The following is a 16294-nucleotide window of genomic DNA, read 5'->3' as shown; positions in this document are numbered from 1 at the left end:
GAAAAGGGAGATGAACAGACAGCAAAGGTGAGGTGGTGATGGTGGGGAAGTACAGAGGTTCCTCAACACCTAGAGACACAGGGGAAAAAAATAAAGGAAACATCTAAATGAAAAAACAGCATGAGCAACAGAAAAATGGAGGAAAAGACAGGAGAAGACATGCAAAAAGGATCAAGAGTCAACCTTAAGTAGAAAATTACTTCAAAACTGAGAAGGGACATAACTGTGGGTTAAATAGAAAAATAATTTTTAAAAATCTCATGGTCAAAGAACATTAGATGAAAGGTAATAAGAAACAGGTCTCCATATAAGAATGAGTAAATAGCAGCTTGCCTTGACAGCTTACGTTCAATGCAACATCACATTAAATTAAGCTTGTATATTTGAGCTGCAATTTAATTAAAAAATAAATCCCTCATTATCATTATTATCTGGGTGGGGCAGGAATATTAATTTCACCAAGTGTGTAAATACATTTGCTTTCTTTAGGGTGCAGTCATGCTATTTGGAAAGCCTGTCTTCTTCCTAGTTAACTGTCTCTCTGAAACCCTAAGCACACACCGAAACGCAGCTACATCTTGTAGGCATACAAGTTATGGCACATCTTTCAAACCAGTTGGCATCTGGGAGAAAAACAGTTTAATTAACACAGTGTTTTTCTGTTTTCCTGGCTGCATCAGCCAATAGATGAAGACAGCCTGTTGCCTCTTATGCAAATACCCACCATTTCAGTTAAAGCCTTTACTTCTACTGCTATTCAAGCTCTTTTTTGGCTTTTTGTTGTGTTTTGTTTTTGGGTTTTTGGGGTTTTTTTTTGAGGGGGTGGTTGTTGGGGTTTTTTGTGTTTGTTTTTTTTTCCAGAGTAAGAAAAGAAAGGATGGGAAGGTAATTTCATAATGCCACCTAATGCTCCCAGGACCGTGAAGCACATTTGCATGTAAGTATTACAGAATCATTCAGACTGTGACTTGGTGCCAGAAGTTGTTTTCAATTTCCAGGCTCCCCAAAAAAAGAAAGAGAACACCACTCAATATCTGCAGTGCCTAGCAACAAAAACTTCTGACATTTTAGGAAGAGAGACTGATGCTTTCCTTTTTGGCTACAGAATTCTGAAAATCATCCTTAACAGGCATGCTTCTTAGTGCTACATTCATGAAGACATTTGGAGTCATCTTGAAGGCTTACACTCTGTCTTCATCAGCTCTGCCTTCAAGACAAACCCTCCACATTTCCTTAAGTAAAGGCCTATTCCCATTGCAAAAAAAGAGGGGGCTTTTTAAGGTAGAAAATATTCTTCATGGACACAGCATTAGCCTGCCCAATAAAGCTGGGTTCAAATCAGTTTAATACAGAATTTAGAGCTGCACTTCACAGAAGCATCACTGCAGAGCTATGTGTTATTTATATTTGGAGGTGAGGTAAGGGAAGGAACCTACAGCAGGAGCTCGTTGAGCAAGTCTGGTAACTTGCTCTTCCTCGGAGGTATGTTTCGGTGATTAGAGCTGGCAGCAGGTGAGGGAAGAAGGGGCGAGGGGGGAGTGCGGGGAATGGGGCCGGACCAACTTTGTGGTCTGACCACAGGCCTGGGAGCCAGGAACTCCCAATTACCACCTCGGCCTTCACGTCAGGATGCTCAGTGCCCATCACCTGCTCATCCCGTCTGTAGACTGCAATCCCAGCTCCTACAGCTCTTCATATTTCTCTGAAGGCTGTTAACAGGTTCAACCTTGAACCGAAAGGAGGAGGAAGAGGAGTGGGTGGAATAGCTAAACTACTTTTTTCCTCCCTTTTGGGCCCAAAACTAGAAACAATAATTAAAACAATCAACCTGCAGGCATAATTTGATTTATAGTGACCTCAAAGTTTCTGTTCAGTATATTATCTCACCTATAACAGCATGCACAGAGCACTGTATTGGCCAAAGACCAGAAATGGTGCTAATTGCTTTACCACTCCACTCTGTGCACCCTTCGTTGTTTTTCCACATGGTGTAAAATAATAAATTACTGAGATCCGTGACACAAGGATTCCCTGCCTCAGATCTACACGCAGTTACAAACACCAACCCCTCAGCGATTCACTTTCCAGCCTTCCTCTCAAAAAGCAGATGCTCCTGCTGCCGAAACACAGGGAAACGCTCTCCATAAACTCTCCTGTTACCTTGGTGCTCCCAGGATCAACAATTGTGAAACACAGGCAGGAAGAGGAACATTCCTCTTTGCTGCTGCAATTCACAGGTCTCACCAGAATTCAACCACATTCCGAACCACCCTTAGATAAGAAACATTTTGGTTTTGGACAAAAAGGCCCATTCATTCCCCAAACCCCAACTCTATTTGCAATTTCAGCAGCTGGACATGAACCTCTCTCTCTTAAGACCAAGGTGTGTGCTGAAACATCTTCTCCAGAGTTTGTTCCTCAGCTTGTAGCACTGCTCACCACCTTGTGTCAGGGCCAGCAGAAGACCTCTCTGTCCAGCTCACCTCATTACCTACAAGCTCTTGCAGCACTGAGCTCCACAGTGTCTTTCCAACAGCAGTAACGAGATTAAGGAAAGCATGCAATAGAAATTAATGTTTTTGGTGTGGGTTGTTGTTTTTTTTTTTGAGGCAGGACTTCCAAGTTAACTCTTTTTAAGATGCTTGATCCAGGAAGGGACCAGCTGTCTTCAGTCACTCAAAACCCCTCTGAGGCCCATGCCCCTTAACATGCTAGAGCATAACCTTCAGCTATAACATTACAACCATCTATTACACCAACAACATGTACTAAATGACCCTTTTATTGATAAGAGAGAGTGAACATCGGGTTGTAAACCACAGGTGTGTTTCTGGGATATCACTGCTACCAAATAAGGCAAGCTGTAAAGGAGAAAGGCAAAAGTACAGCCTGTGGGTACCCTGGGCAAATATGCCTTGTTAATCAAGAGAGCACTCTCTGCACTTCACAGCTTCATCCAGTGACAAAGGGAATTTAGCTCGCCCACTCGCAGGCATTCTTATTGTAAAGAAAGTATAGGCTCAGAAAGCCAGTAATGGAATAACCAACCTGGGCTATTTCCATGTTTAGACAAGTCTTAACTTTCGCACCAGTTACTTGCATTCCAGTCAAAGCCAAGGAAAAGAAATAAATAAATAAACCCACAACAAGTGACGTGCCTTTCACCCCAAACGGTTTATACAAAACAGACTTTACCAGCTAAGTGTGTAAAGTACTCCAGTGCCAAGTCACCCAACTACACAGAACTGGAATGACAGTAATCCACTTAAAAGTGAAACTCCCCTGAAGCCTAATGAGTAATAAAAGAAGTAAAGACTTCTTGTTCTTGAAACACTGAAAGTTTGGGCAGAGCTTGATTTTTTTTCCCCTTCCCCCTTTTTGTTTGTTTGTATACACAAGTATTTCTGTTTTGCTCACACTGGTTAAGTATATGATATAGATGAAATTCAGCTCCACTCTAGACAGGGCTTGAAACACAGCAAGTTGCCTAAGAGCCTCAATTCCTGGAGTCCCTGATTTTCAGGCTGATTTAGTACAAAACTCTTCTTAGAAAGAGAATTTGTAAGTGTCCTCTAACTTTGCTTCTTTCAGCAGCCAGACACCTTTTGTTTCTCAAGAGGAGTAACATCCTACTACCCTGTTTAACCTATGCTGCCCTACATGGGCTCATTCCACAGTAGAGAAGGTCCCTGTGCACACCTGGATCAACAAGTGGGCTTGGAGACAATCTGCCTCAATGCCAGGCTTCCTCTTGTCTCCCCCATCATTTTACCTCCCAGAAAACAAGCTCAGTCACCACAGCTGCACCAGCCCAGCACCCTGCATTTGGCAGCACTTGGTTCTTGGCATTGTGTTTAATAGATCTTTCACATATATCACCAGAGGAGGGTGATTCAGCACAGGCACATGGGCGTGGAGGTGTTCAGACAGGCGTTAAAAGATGTGGTATGAGGGTTCTGTACCAAGCAGGATGGCGAGTAGCATACCTGCCCAGTTCCAGCACTGATACCACAGAAAAAGTTATCACTGCTGCAATTAACATCTACTTTCTTTGGAAATTGCCATGAATTTGAAGCAACTCACATCAATAACTATTTGAGAAGGCAGACAGAAAAGCACTGTAGTGTTCAGCTTGTAAAGATTTCACACAAACATACACCGACTGCCGCAAGAAATCTCAAAACCGCGCTTCCTTGGCAAAGGCAAAAGAAGTCAGATTGTAAATGTCACAAGTATGATTTAAGGTGTGTACCTCTTCAACATAATTGACTTTTTTTTTTTTCCAGTTCGGAAGGAATGTTTCTTTACAAACATAAAAACAGTCATCAGTTATTTGAGGAAATAAAAATAGCACACAAATGACACAGTATACCACAGTCTACAGCTGATTGAGTTGATAAATGGAAATTTTTTGCAGTTCATTTGGCAACCATATTTATGTATTTTGCTAAGTGCTGGCAAGTTGAGGCAAAAAAAGTCATACTTTTTCAGAGCTTTGGTTTAGAGCAGGAGGAGGGATGGAAAATTTCCACATTAGAAAATTCTTGCTGCCGATCATATTGTTTTACATTTAGTTTACAATAATTTTTCAATTAATGATCTTTTTGGTATCTCTTCCCAGTAACATGCTGGAAGCATTGCTTTGGAACACATGGTTTCATTTAAAGCATCCCAAGAATACTGCTTATGATTCACAGAGATCAACCAACAGACACAGCACTTACTATCCCCTGACTACAGACCAGTGTGAGTAGTTGAACCACCATTTCTTGGAGTCTGCACCCATATCACTTCTTCCTACTTGTGCCTCCTAGATATATTTGACTTCAACATCACTCACCCAAAACCTGTCAAGTTCAATCCAGTGACTGGGTTTCATTCTGCCAGATTGAAGTCTTGAGCAGCTACTAAAAATGTCAGAAAGAGTTTGCATCAACCTCCCCTTTTCCCACACCCTACATTTCTAAGTGTTTAGGCAGCAGCAGAGAACAATTAAAGGAAATTCAGAGCTAAGACTGAAATGTACCATATGTTTACAAGCAGAAGGGCACAAAGCATCAGTAAACCACTGCCGAGTTACATACTCCCACTATCAGGCATTGAAAGATTACAGAACAATGTCATCTCTATTAATAACCATACTTCCTTTCTAGCACACAACCCTCTTTTCGTAATTGTCTAACAGAGGATTCCCATACAAGCCACATTCCTCTTTCCCATAAGACAGCAGAAAGAGTACCAGAAGTAATTTATGGTTCCACATACATTCCTATCAGGTCCTGCATCACTCCTGATATGTTTTAATTTATAGTTTTAGGTTCTCAGAACTCAATTTATTTTATTTTATTTTAAATTCACAGTATAGTCTTAAGAGAGAACTGGACTGAGAGTTGAAATTTCACCCCTACCCTGCTCTGATTTACTAATTGACCTCTGGAAAGCAACAAAAACTCCCTCTAGCCATGCTCTGCTTTCTTCAGGTACAGAACTGAAACCATAGTAAAGAGTCCTTCATGAAGTACTCCAAGATCTAAAAATTTTAAAAACTTTTTATATGAGCTAAGATTTTCCTAAAATTATTAAGCATAGTGATCTTGTTTCTAAAATGCTTCATAAATTTACAAAGACAGAAAACCTATAACTGTCGGCACTTTCTGGTTTTTTGAACTAGATATTTTCATCCCCCTGTTTGCATGCCCATCATTCTCCCAAATTTGAAGCAGCATCTACTTAGAAGTCTGACATAACAGCAACTGAAACTTCTGACGTTTACAACAAACCCACAAATGCTAATTTCCAATTGCACTTTTTGTAGCACTGACAAAATCTCACTGATATTCATTAATAAGGAGTTCAACATATTGTTTGATGGTTTCATTTGAAATACCATGCTATGTCACCTCCCAGGTGAAAAGATATTTTCTCAGACTAATATAAATTCTTTTATGTCCAGAAAACTTGTTTGAGCACTTCAGCTGGACCAATGATCAAAGAAAAAAGTTTTCCCTCCCATGTAATTGTACTTGTCAGAACAAAATTAGATATTTAAGTCACCTGTTTAGTAACAGTCATGCAAAAATCCTCACCTGGCTTAAGCACTTTTAAAATCTAAGCAATCTAGAGAGGTGAACTTGTAGGCAAATATTAAAACAGACAAAATAAAGATTATTTTAGTTGCAAGTGTGGATTTTATCTGAAAAATCAGTTATAAATGTCCTATAATAAAGTGAAACTCATTTGCATGCCATTCTCCAGCAATACACACACAAAAAAAAACCCTGTCAAGAAAGCTTTCCCACAGAAAATAAGTTTTTGGCCAGCTGTACTTGATGCCAAGAGATAAGGAAGTACCAGGGCGGTTCCATGGTTTGTGAAGTCTTGGGCACAAAACCTCAGGAAAACATTTTTTTGTGGCAGCATTTCTATCTTCTCTATCCCCTGTTTATCTCACTTTCATTTTGGTATAGCTCACTTCACTGTTTCTCCTTTCTTACCTTTATTAATCCCTACTTTTCCAGTTTAGGAGGTACAAACTCATGATCTGAGTAAAAAATAGTGGCTCTCCCCCACTATTGGAGGTGGTGCAAGTGGAATTAATACCTTCTGGTGTTTTAAAGTATGTAAATTAAGGAATGAAGTAGACTTATATTAGAATGCATTAACGAAGAGAAGAAATGATATCTGAGTAGCACTTGTCAGGAGGGCACATTGGGCCTGGGCGAACCAGGAATGAGTGTTAAAAGATTTCCACCTGGAAAACTTATCAAGATGCTTTTTACTGTAAAGGAAACAGAACAAAAAATCCCACTCTACAGTATTTTGGGTGCACATGTTCAAACCTGGGACTGCCTACAGATAAGCAATTTTATTTTATTGTGTGATTTTCTTCACCAAAAAAACATCTGCCAAAGCTGAGGAATTTCATGAAGATGACATTTGTTGCTAATATAGATCCAGCACTCACAGAGAGTCAGCAACGTATCTACTCATATAAAATTAAGGACCTACTTAAAAAAAAAAAAAAAAGTGCTAACATAATTTCATTTACAATTCTAAAAACCCACTAGCTTTCCCCTCTGCCCTGTGGTTGACCACAGCCTTCACACCTCAGATGTGATGAAACAGCTCCCCAACCATAGAGCAAAGTGTTGCACTTCCATTTTACTCACAGGGGCTGCAAGGAAAAAAAGAGATGGTTTCAAACAACGCAACTGGTATGTTGCAAAGCAAGGTTCCCACTAGCTACCAGTCTCCAAAGGAGATACTGACTCTGAATTTGCTTCACCACCTGGTCTCAGCTGGAAACTTACTTTCACAAAAATCTTGCCTTGCTGCAGAGCAGACAGCTATTTATCCTGAGCAATGAGCAAAGTATTATTCTGACAGATACATTGAGCTTGCCTATGCTACACAAAACTCATTCATCTTCCCTCTGTCTCACAATTCTCTCCATGTTCTGCCAACTGAGTTGGAAACGTGAGGTTCCTGGGGAACAACCGCACTGCACCCAGAGATGCGCCTCAAAACGCTCCGCAGAGCCTTGTTGGAAAATATGTTGTCAGACCACAAAGTCCTCCCCCCTTCTGTAATTATATCCAAACCATCTCACATGCTGGGAATCAAGCTCAAAAGCCCATAAGAAGGTTTTCTTTGGTTTTGCTTTTGCTAAGCATTCATTTTCTTTATTTCCATCACCCCCACTCCCCAAGAATTCTAAGCAAGATAATTTTGCCAAAGTTTAGCCCAGCAAGATTCATCAATTAGAGTAATTTTCTTTAAATCCCATCTGTTTTACATTAATATGGACCAGAAAAAGTGGATTTTTAAGTCAGACTGCACTTTCACCACCATGCATAATGAACTCCTGGATTCCACAATCTTATAACCTTTTGGTTACCCTTATCATGTCCTCCAGCAATGCCAGAGCTCTCAGGAACTCTCGTGCCAGTTTGCTCGCCTCCTCTGGTATACTAGGGAAAATACATGCATTGCTCTTTACAGAAACCGTGTATTTTAGACAGTTTGAAAGATAAGCAGAAATTAAACTTTCTTTTCCCAGAAGTTATCTTAGTGCAAAACAAATAGCATTTTAAAAATGGACAAAATTAAAGCAAACAAACCAGGAGCTACATCCCAGCTAACTCTCTTTGGGAAACCTACAGGCCTTACCTCCAGGGAAAAAGTTCAATTTTTCAAACTGGAACATAAGTGAATAAATGAACATGGCTAGAATGCTGGCTAGATGTCACCCAAACCATAGGAGGTACATGCCTCAGATGAGAACCCAAGTAGCAGGGCTGCAGCAGGAAGCTGCTGGATGGAGATAAAGTTATGACCAGGTCCAACTGTTTCTCCCAAAGAGTTTTTAAAAACTCATCCACGTAAGTGGCAGCCCAGCTTTCCTGCTCAATTTTTTATTTATTTATTTTTTTTTAAGTTTGCCTGGTACCAATACAGGATGTTTTGTCAACTGAATGCCAAGTTTCATTTCAGTATTTCATCATCAAAACATACCTATTTATTTATCCATTCCATTATGATTACACCTGAACCACTGCAATCCACACCCAAAAGTGCCAGACAGCAGTACAATCAAACTAAAGGTAAAAGCAAAGGCTTAGTTACAGCTGTCTGAAATGTGGTTGGAATTCAGGCGATCCTGCTAATATAAAGACTTTATATTACATTTTATGAGAATTAAGGTGTCACCAAAGCAAATATGATGTAGCAAATAATACAGTTACTTCATTAAAAAAGCACCTCAGTTCCCTAACTCAATACAAAAAAGTATAGCACGCAATATTCCAGATAAAACAGAAGGTTTCATTATTGATTTTAAGCTTTCACTTCTTATTTTACTCAAAAAATGGTTTGCAAAATAATCATAAAGTCAACAAAACAATATAATGAAACCCTTCTGGACATTCAGCCAAAGACACCTGTTGAACATTGTATTTCTGTACTGCTGAAGAAGACCTGCCAAGTAGTTGAAGTGAATACAAAGCTTAAAAATTCAATTTATATGGAAGTCAAACACATTAAGAAATAGAACATTAATATATAGAACAAAAATAAACCCAAAGAAATTCCTGGAGAGGAAAAAAATAGGGTTTTTGTTTTCTTTTTGTCAGAAACAACAGAAGAGAAATGATAGTTGTCCAATGCTGAGTGCATAAAATGTTCTAGAAATGGACTTGAGAACATGAGTCTAGAGGACCACAGAGAGGAGCTATAAAAAAACCCAAACAGCATTATCAAAAGATCTTCAGATTACAGGATCTGTGCAATCCAAATTCAAGTTGCAGCATCTGTTCATCCTTTAGAAAAAATCTGCCAAGTCCTGAAGTTAAAATTTCCATCTGGGTTAAACCAACAGGGACTTCTCACAAAGGCTTGGTGGAAAGCAATTAATGCAAGACTGAAAGACTCTGAAAACAGAGGAAGTGAGAACCAGAAACACATATGAAGCCATAAAAAAAACACTATCTAGAAGCAGATTTTGTGGAATAAGTAACTTACAAGCAATGAAAATATTTCCAGAATACGGCAAGCAAGCCTACCAGACAGCTCCTTAGCAAGCTCTTTCCATCTCTAAATCCTGTGGCTCATCAGCCACAGTATCCCCAGCCTGTCAGGCTCCAATGCTTGCTATTCTATAAATGTAGAAAACCACTAGGTTCAGTTTGAGTTTTACATGCCAGGATGAAAGCTGGGCTCTTCAAAGCTGGTGTAACTGAGCATGTTCCTCTCAAGTCTGGGAAAATACATCTCCCCTCCCACCACTGCCATCATAAACACCATCTTCTGAAACCCTCCCATTATCACCCTCAAAATAATGATCTTCTGAAACTGAAGTATTTATGTAAAACCTTTTCCCTCAGTTAACACAAAACATCAGCTCCCTCAGCAACTATCTTCAAGTGGTATTTTAACAACAGTACCATTGGATGATCTTGGTTTAGGAGAACCATTCACCTTTCCTCCCCTTTATTTTTGAAGACTTGTAGGAACCAGAAACAACTTGAAGGAACAAGCAAGATATAAACTACACACCTAATGAATACTCTGATTTTTTTTGCATCTGTAAACAAATAAAAAAAATAATGTCAAAATGAGAGTTCTTGCAGTTAGGATTCAAGACAACACTTCAGTCACCACAAAAATGGAATCTAGGCTCTGGTTTTCTGGTTTGGATCAACTGGCTACTTCAGAGGCCATTTAGGCAATCAAAATGCTGATAGAATAACTGCATTGTTGTCCCAGAATGATTTTGGTTTCATTTGAATTCTTTTTGGGATGCCTCACAGTAAAAGAAAGTACAGCACTCATTATTCACAGGCCTAATACCCTGAGCTTTTCTGGGACCAAGGCAACTAATACTTTCTACATTCATTTGGTGTAGAAATGCATATTTTCAGCTTGTACAATAGTATATGACATGTTAACCCAATCCATCCAAGTTCACTACATTTCTTCTCTAACAAGGTACAGAGATAACCAGCAAAAGCAGATGTTTTGTTGGATCATTCCATTAAAACATATAAATACAAGTATCTGGAGATGTTTTGCATTCTACTCCTATCAAGAATTCAGGTAACTTTCCCTAATGTTAAGACTTCATGTAAAATAGAAAAAAATTAAAACACACTTTACAAGGTCCTAAACCCCCATGACCTTAGGGCCAGAGGAGCTGTGGAGTCTCCTTCCTTGGAGACATTCCAAACCTGCCCAGACATGTTCTGTAGGTGACTCTGCCCAAACAGAGGGGTTGGACTAGATGATCTTCAGACATCCCTTCCAAACTTCACTCCTCTATGACCACAAGGTGGGATTTTCTATTTGTTGCAAGAATCATGCAAATGTCCCTGGTGCACCTTGGGTCTTTTAAAATTAGACCAAGAGTTCTGGTGACAGGACTAAGTGGCCTAGATAACCTGGTGACACAAACAACCAAAAGTGCTACTTTCTCAGGGGAAAAAAGAGATGAAGAAAAAACCCCTTTGGATTTATTTACTCACAAAAGGGTTTCTGATGCTAAACAGATACAATATTTATCCTGCAGTAAACTTGCCCAACAGCACACAGGAAATCTTTTAAATTTCCTGTGAAAATGATTACATGTATTCATTCTCCCCACCCTACAGACATGATTTAGAGCCAAAACACTGGAAAATCCCTCAGTTGAAGCCTGAAGAGAGATCTTTGCATCATCACAGTTATGTTAATACAATCTAAGGTTTGCTGTGGGTGAGGAAAGCATATTCTAAAAATACTCAGGTTACACAGAACATTTCCCCAGCCTGCCCCTTCCCTATTACAAGGACATCTGAAATGACTTGTAAAAATAAAATAGCATGGCACTCTTTAAATAAAGACAAGTAATACTATATAAGGGTATGCACAGGAGCCATTAGTGTGAGATGTATCTATGGATGTTGGAGCCTCATGCAGTGTCAAGCTTTATAGATGCATTGAAGTTACAGATCCAAAACACAGAAGAGGTAACCGCTCTGGTCTCAGTCAGTGTACGAGTGGTAAAATTTTAAACAAAAATTGAAATGGAACTAAATTATTGAAAACTTCATAGCTTTTCTTTCTGAGACCACATAAAAACAATAGGCTAATTAAAACCAAACAGAACTTGGAGTCATATCCCAGATATTAGGTTTGTTGCCATTACTTACCAAGCCAGCTATTGGAGTTGACAGACGATTGATCTTCTTAATGATGCCAGGTTTGATCTTGTTAATCAAACTAAAAAGAAGTCATACGATTTTCTGTTACATAATTAACTTTTTAAAGTATGAGCATCAATACTTATTAAGAAATACTTGGCATTTAGTCCTAAATTATATCGCTTGAACCAAGTAAATTTGAACCTATTAACCCCCCCCACAACATTTTTTTTTAAAATCAGTTTTCCAAGAAGTGACACACACACACACAACACACCAACCAAAGAAAAAAAAAAAAAGGACTTTTTTTGGGGGGGGGAGGAATAACAAAGTGAGAAAGAAGAAAAGCAAATGCCTGGGAGGCATAGGCAGAAACAGATCTATGCTTTACTATATAGGTGGTGATGTTAACTAGACTCAAATTTCCCATTTAAAGAATTTCTTCAGATAAAAGTCCTGATGCAGAACATGTCAAAATTATATCAGAATGTTATTTTCATTGTGAAAGCTCTGATGTTCCTGTACATTTAGGAAATCGATGCAGTTCTCAAAAGCTATCAAGCCCAGTATGATGTGTGCAACGATCATTTTTGATACACAATTTACACATGAAAGCCACATTTTCAGTCTCAGCTAGAAGAGATTGCACCTCATATCAGTCTTTCTTTATATAAAATTAATAGTAAAACTGAGAAGCTAAGGCAGACTAATGCATGACTGCTGAATACATAGGCCCAAATGCATGCCTTGTCCTGCAGTGAAGATGAGGTACAGGATTCCTTGTACCTTTACACCCAGGTTTTCAGTCACAGAGATAGGGAAATACTGTGGTTCACCAAATTACACACTAGACCACAGGATCAAGAGAGAACGGGGACCTGAGGACACCCTGAAGACTTCATCTGCCTATACTACTTTGAGGATTTTGGACTTGCTCCCTCTTCTTGTTGCTTCATGCCTGGTCAGATCCTTTACCCCAACAAAGCATCAGTAAAGTTTTGTGATCTACCCACACCAATGCAGACAGTACCTGGAGTGTTAAACTCTATGTGGAAAAAGGCATTTTTTGCTCTAGCAGCAAGTATGTTTGAAAAATAAACAAACTGAATGAAGCTTATGTATACACACTGGAATAGAAGACAGATTTCTAAGTACTTGCAGAAGAAGAAATAATGGAGCAGGTTCTCCTTCCCCCTTTTTTTATCTGCAAATGCATATTTTTTATTGGCTTTATTAAGAACACTTAAGAACATGAAGCAGCACATGATCAGGAAAAATTTATTGACTTTCTTCCTCTAATGTATATACATGAGCTCTAGTATAATGTAATAGGCTTTATTTTGTCAACTACTGATTAGCCAATCAACATGTAGACTTGGTCCATAAGCAGGCCAAACAAACCAACTGCTTGCTATAGGAATATGTGCTGTTCATCCAGAGATGATATAACTGTGGCCATTAAACCAGCCATGTCACAGGCAAACCAAGGAAACAGACAATGTCATGTCAGGTTTGTTAAGCATGATTTGCCCCTGATAAATCCATTTTGTTTTTTCCCAATCGCGTGCTTCAATTGACTTGTGACTGTCCCCAGAAGGATCTGCTCCATGACTTTTCAGGTGCTGAAGTGAGACTAATAGGTCTACAGTTACCTGGGTCCTCCTTTGGACCCTTCTTGTCGATGGGGGTGACAGCCTCCCTCTAGTCTTCATGGACATCTCCTGATCTCCATGAATCCTCAAAGATTACGAAGAGTGAGTTTATAATGACATCAGCCAGCTCTCTCAGCACCCTAGGGTGGATGGCATCTGGACCCATTGATTTGTACAGGTCAAGATCCTCTAATACTTGACACACAAACTCTTCTTTCACTGACAGCAGGTCAGCGTCTGCATCAACCTGGACTTCTGCTCCTTTCGGCTGAGACCCAAGAGCACTGGTAAAGACAGAGGTGAAAAAGGTCTTGACAACCTCTGCTTTTCAGCATTGGTGGTGACTAGTTCACCTCCCCTGTTTAATAGTGGGCCAATATTATTCCTCTGTTTCTGCTTGTGGTTAATGTATCTGAAGAACCCTTTCTTGAAGTTTCTTGACATCTCTGGCCAATGTCAGCTCAAGCTGAGAAAGTTGCATAAATCCTAAGGCAAGCTGCTCAGTTGAATAAATTACAGGATGTTTTTCTTGCATATGGCTATTAATTACAGATAAATTTAACTGTTTTGCATTTGGCAGATGGAGGCATGCACACTTTTGCCAAATAAGCGTCAACAAAGAAGATAATCAGAAGATTAGATTATCAGTTCACTGCCAATGCTTAAAGACACTATTTAAGTTACAGCTGAATACAATACACACATCCCACTAAGTACATACCTGAAGAAATACCTTCTTATTAAAAGTGTAAACTATTTTTATTACCCTATTCAGTCTAGTTAACATTTTATTATGTAAATTATGAAAGTACAGTATCCATATCTACAAAACCATTCAATCTTCTAAATCAATCAACTCCTGCATATCACAAAGGCAGCTGCAAAGCAAGAAGCAAGACAGTCTCATGGGAAAAGGGCCCAAAGAAAAAAATAAAAGCAAGGTCAGAAAACAGAGTTATAAACACAGAAGGGAAAATGTAGGAATGCTGCCTTTTTGCATTTGCTTTGGGTATTTTTGATATACAGTAAGAAAAAAAAATAATTAAAACTCAGAGAACTGTACCTTTATAAATATTTTCTGAAAGTTAGCATGGCTGAACTGATTTAAGAGTGGCTTTGAGATTTGAGATATTTTTTTACATGTCCCAGTTAGTCCTCTAATGAGGTTTCTCTCTTACAGGCATTCTAATGATTTTTACACCTGCTGTTCCTTAAAATACTAAGGAATTAGTACTGCTTCCAGTCCTGGAAACTTGTTCCAGTAAGTACAAAACCAATTACAGATATGAGGAAGAGACCTGACAAATGGACATTTTACACCTCTGACTCAGTCTAGCAACGAAACCAGACAAGTCCCATTAGTGCCAAGCCTATAATATATAAGCACAAGGAAGCTTTTTAGAGAAAGCACTGCAAAAAAAGCTGAGGTCAGAGTTTGTTGTTGAAAGCAACAACTTAGTCCAGAAAGTACTGAAACCTGGCCTGTCCTTTCACATACACAGCCACATATTTCTACACTACACTGAGGCCAAATCTATTTACTTTCATCATTTTGAAGTGCTTATTTAAAGAAGAAAAAAAGGTATATTGTCAAATGTCATTCAAAAGATTCTACTTACTTAAGATAGCCAAATGTCTTAATTCTCCAGACAACCAAATGGCACCTCTCATGTATACCACTTGCTAATACTGCCCTTCAGTTCAGAAAATAAAATCAAAGGCTGCCCTGTAAGATTTATTTTATAAAATTCAGTTCAGAAATGAACTACTTTTAAACATAGGGGTAGAATAGGAAGCTTTTGGGATTTAGAGAACCAGCAGCACACAAAGTTTACAATACTTTTTTACAGGCTGGTGGGGATGGGGAACAAAAACCCAAATCCCAACAGCAATGGGGGCTGCAGGGGGAACTGAGTGCTTTGATCCCAGCCACAGCCACAACATCTTGCTCAGGCTGAAGAGAAAGCCCAGCTTTACCATGAGCATTATAACCAGTAAAACTGATCAGCTGGCCAGATGATAGGTAAAATCCTCTCGCTAACACATGAGAGGACACATGGGGCACACGGGTTTTGAGAGATGACATTTAAAAGTTGTCCTACAATCCCATGACAAACAACATGCATAAAAAAGGAAAAAACACTTACTATAAGATATTTTTGGTACTTAAAAAAATTTGAACAAGAGGGCACCAAGGAAAGAGGCCTCCTGATTTTAACCTGAAGGATGTTTATATAGGTAAGTCAATACTCACTCGCACAACAGGACTCCATTTTCTAGAGCTGCTCGGAAGTCTTTGGTTCCAAAACTTTTCCCAGTAACTGTCTATAAAAATAAGAATTGAGAGTTAGCTGGATACATACCCATAATCAGGACTAGCAAGAGTATCTAAGAAGTACTAAAAAAAAAATTCTCAACCAAACAAACACAAAATAAACCAACAAATCAAAACCTAATCACTTTTTGGATTCAACATACTATTATTTTCTTAAGTTAATTTCAAAAGAAAAGGGTTTTTAAAAAATAGTCCTTTATGCCTCAAAAGATGTCAGATCCAATATCTTCAAACAGTTTCCTCTAGTGTAAGCCAATCTTCAGCTGAATTCTGTGGGAATACTTACTATTTTCTAAAGCAATACCAGCCACACTGAAACACATAAAATGAATTTAAAACCAAAGGGCAAAAGAGAGAAAAAGTCTTATCTGCTATGTAATTTTACAGCGTCTGTACTCATGATATCCAGAACAAAGTATTTTAATAGGGATTTTTTTCCTACCACTTGTACCTAAGGCAGTGTGACTGAAGAACCACTATGTCAAGTCTATATTGCCATGTGCAGATCAATTCCCATTTCTTGCAAGCAGTAGGACTACACCAGTCAGGTTACTTTCTATATTCAGAGTGAGAAGCAGTGAGTAAGAACAATGTCTTATAAAAGGTCTTAAGACACCAGATGCCAAAAAAAT

General features: G+C 38.9%; 1 protein-coding gene across 1 annotated transcript in view; it reads right to left on the bottom strand.

Annotated features, from left to right (window-relative positions):
• LMO7 (LIM domain 7) overlaps positions 1-15648 on the bottom strand; it is a 92111-nt gene extending 76463 nt beyond the window's left edge. Inside the window, exons 1-2 of the mRNA XM_010003497.1 lie at positions 15582-15648; positions 11685-11754 (exon numbers count right to left, since the gene is read on the bottom strand). The gene's annotated coding sequence lies outside the window, so the exon portion shown is untranslated. The remainder of the gene's footprint in view (positions 1-11684; positions 11755-15581) is intronic.
• Between the last annotated feature and the right edge of the window lie 646 nt (positions 15649-16294).

Source organism: Chaetura pelagica, unplaced genomic scaffold (assembly GCF_000747805.2).
Source record: "Chaetura pelagica isolate M959 unplaced genomic scaffold, ChaPel_1.0 scaffold106, whole genome shotgun sequence".
NCBI classification, from domain to species: Eukaryota; Metazoa; Chordata; class Aves; order Apodiformes; family Apodidae; genus Chaetura; species Chaetura pelagica.
Note: the sequence above shows the minus strand (reverse complement) of the source record. Positions and strands in the feature narration are given on the sequence as shown.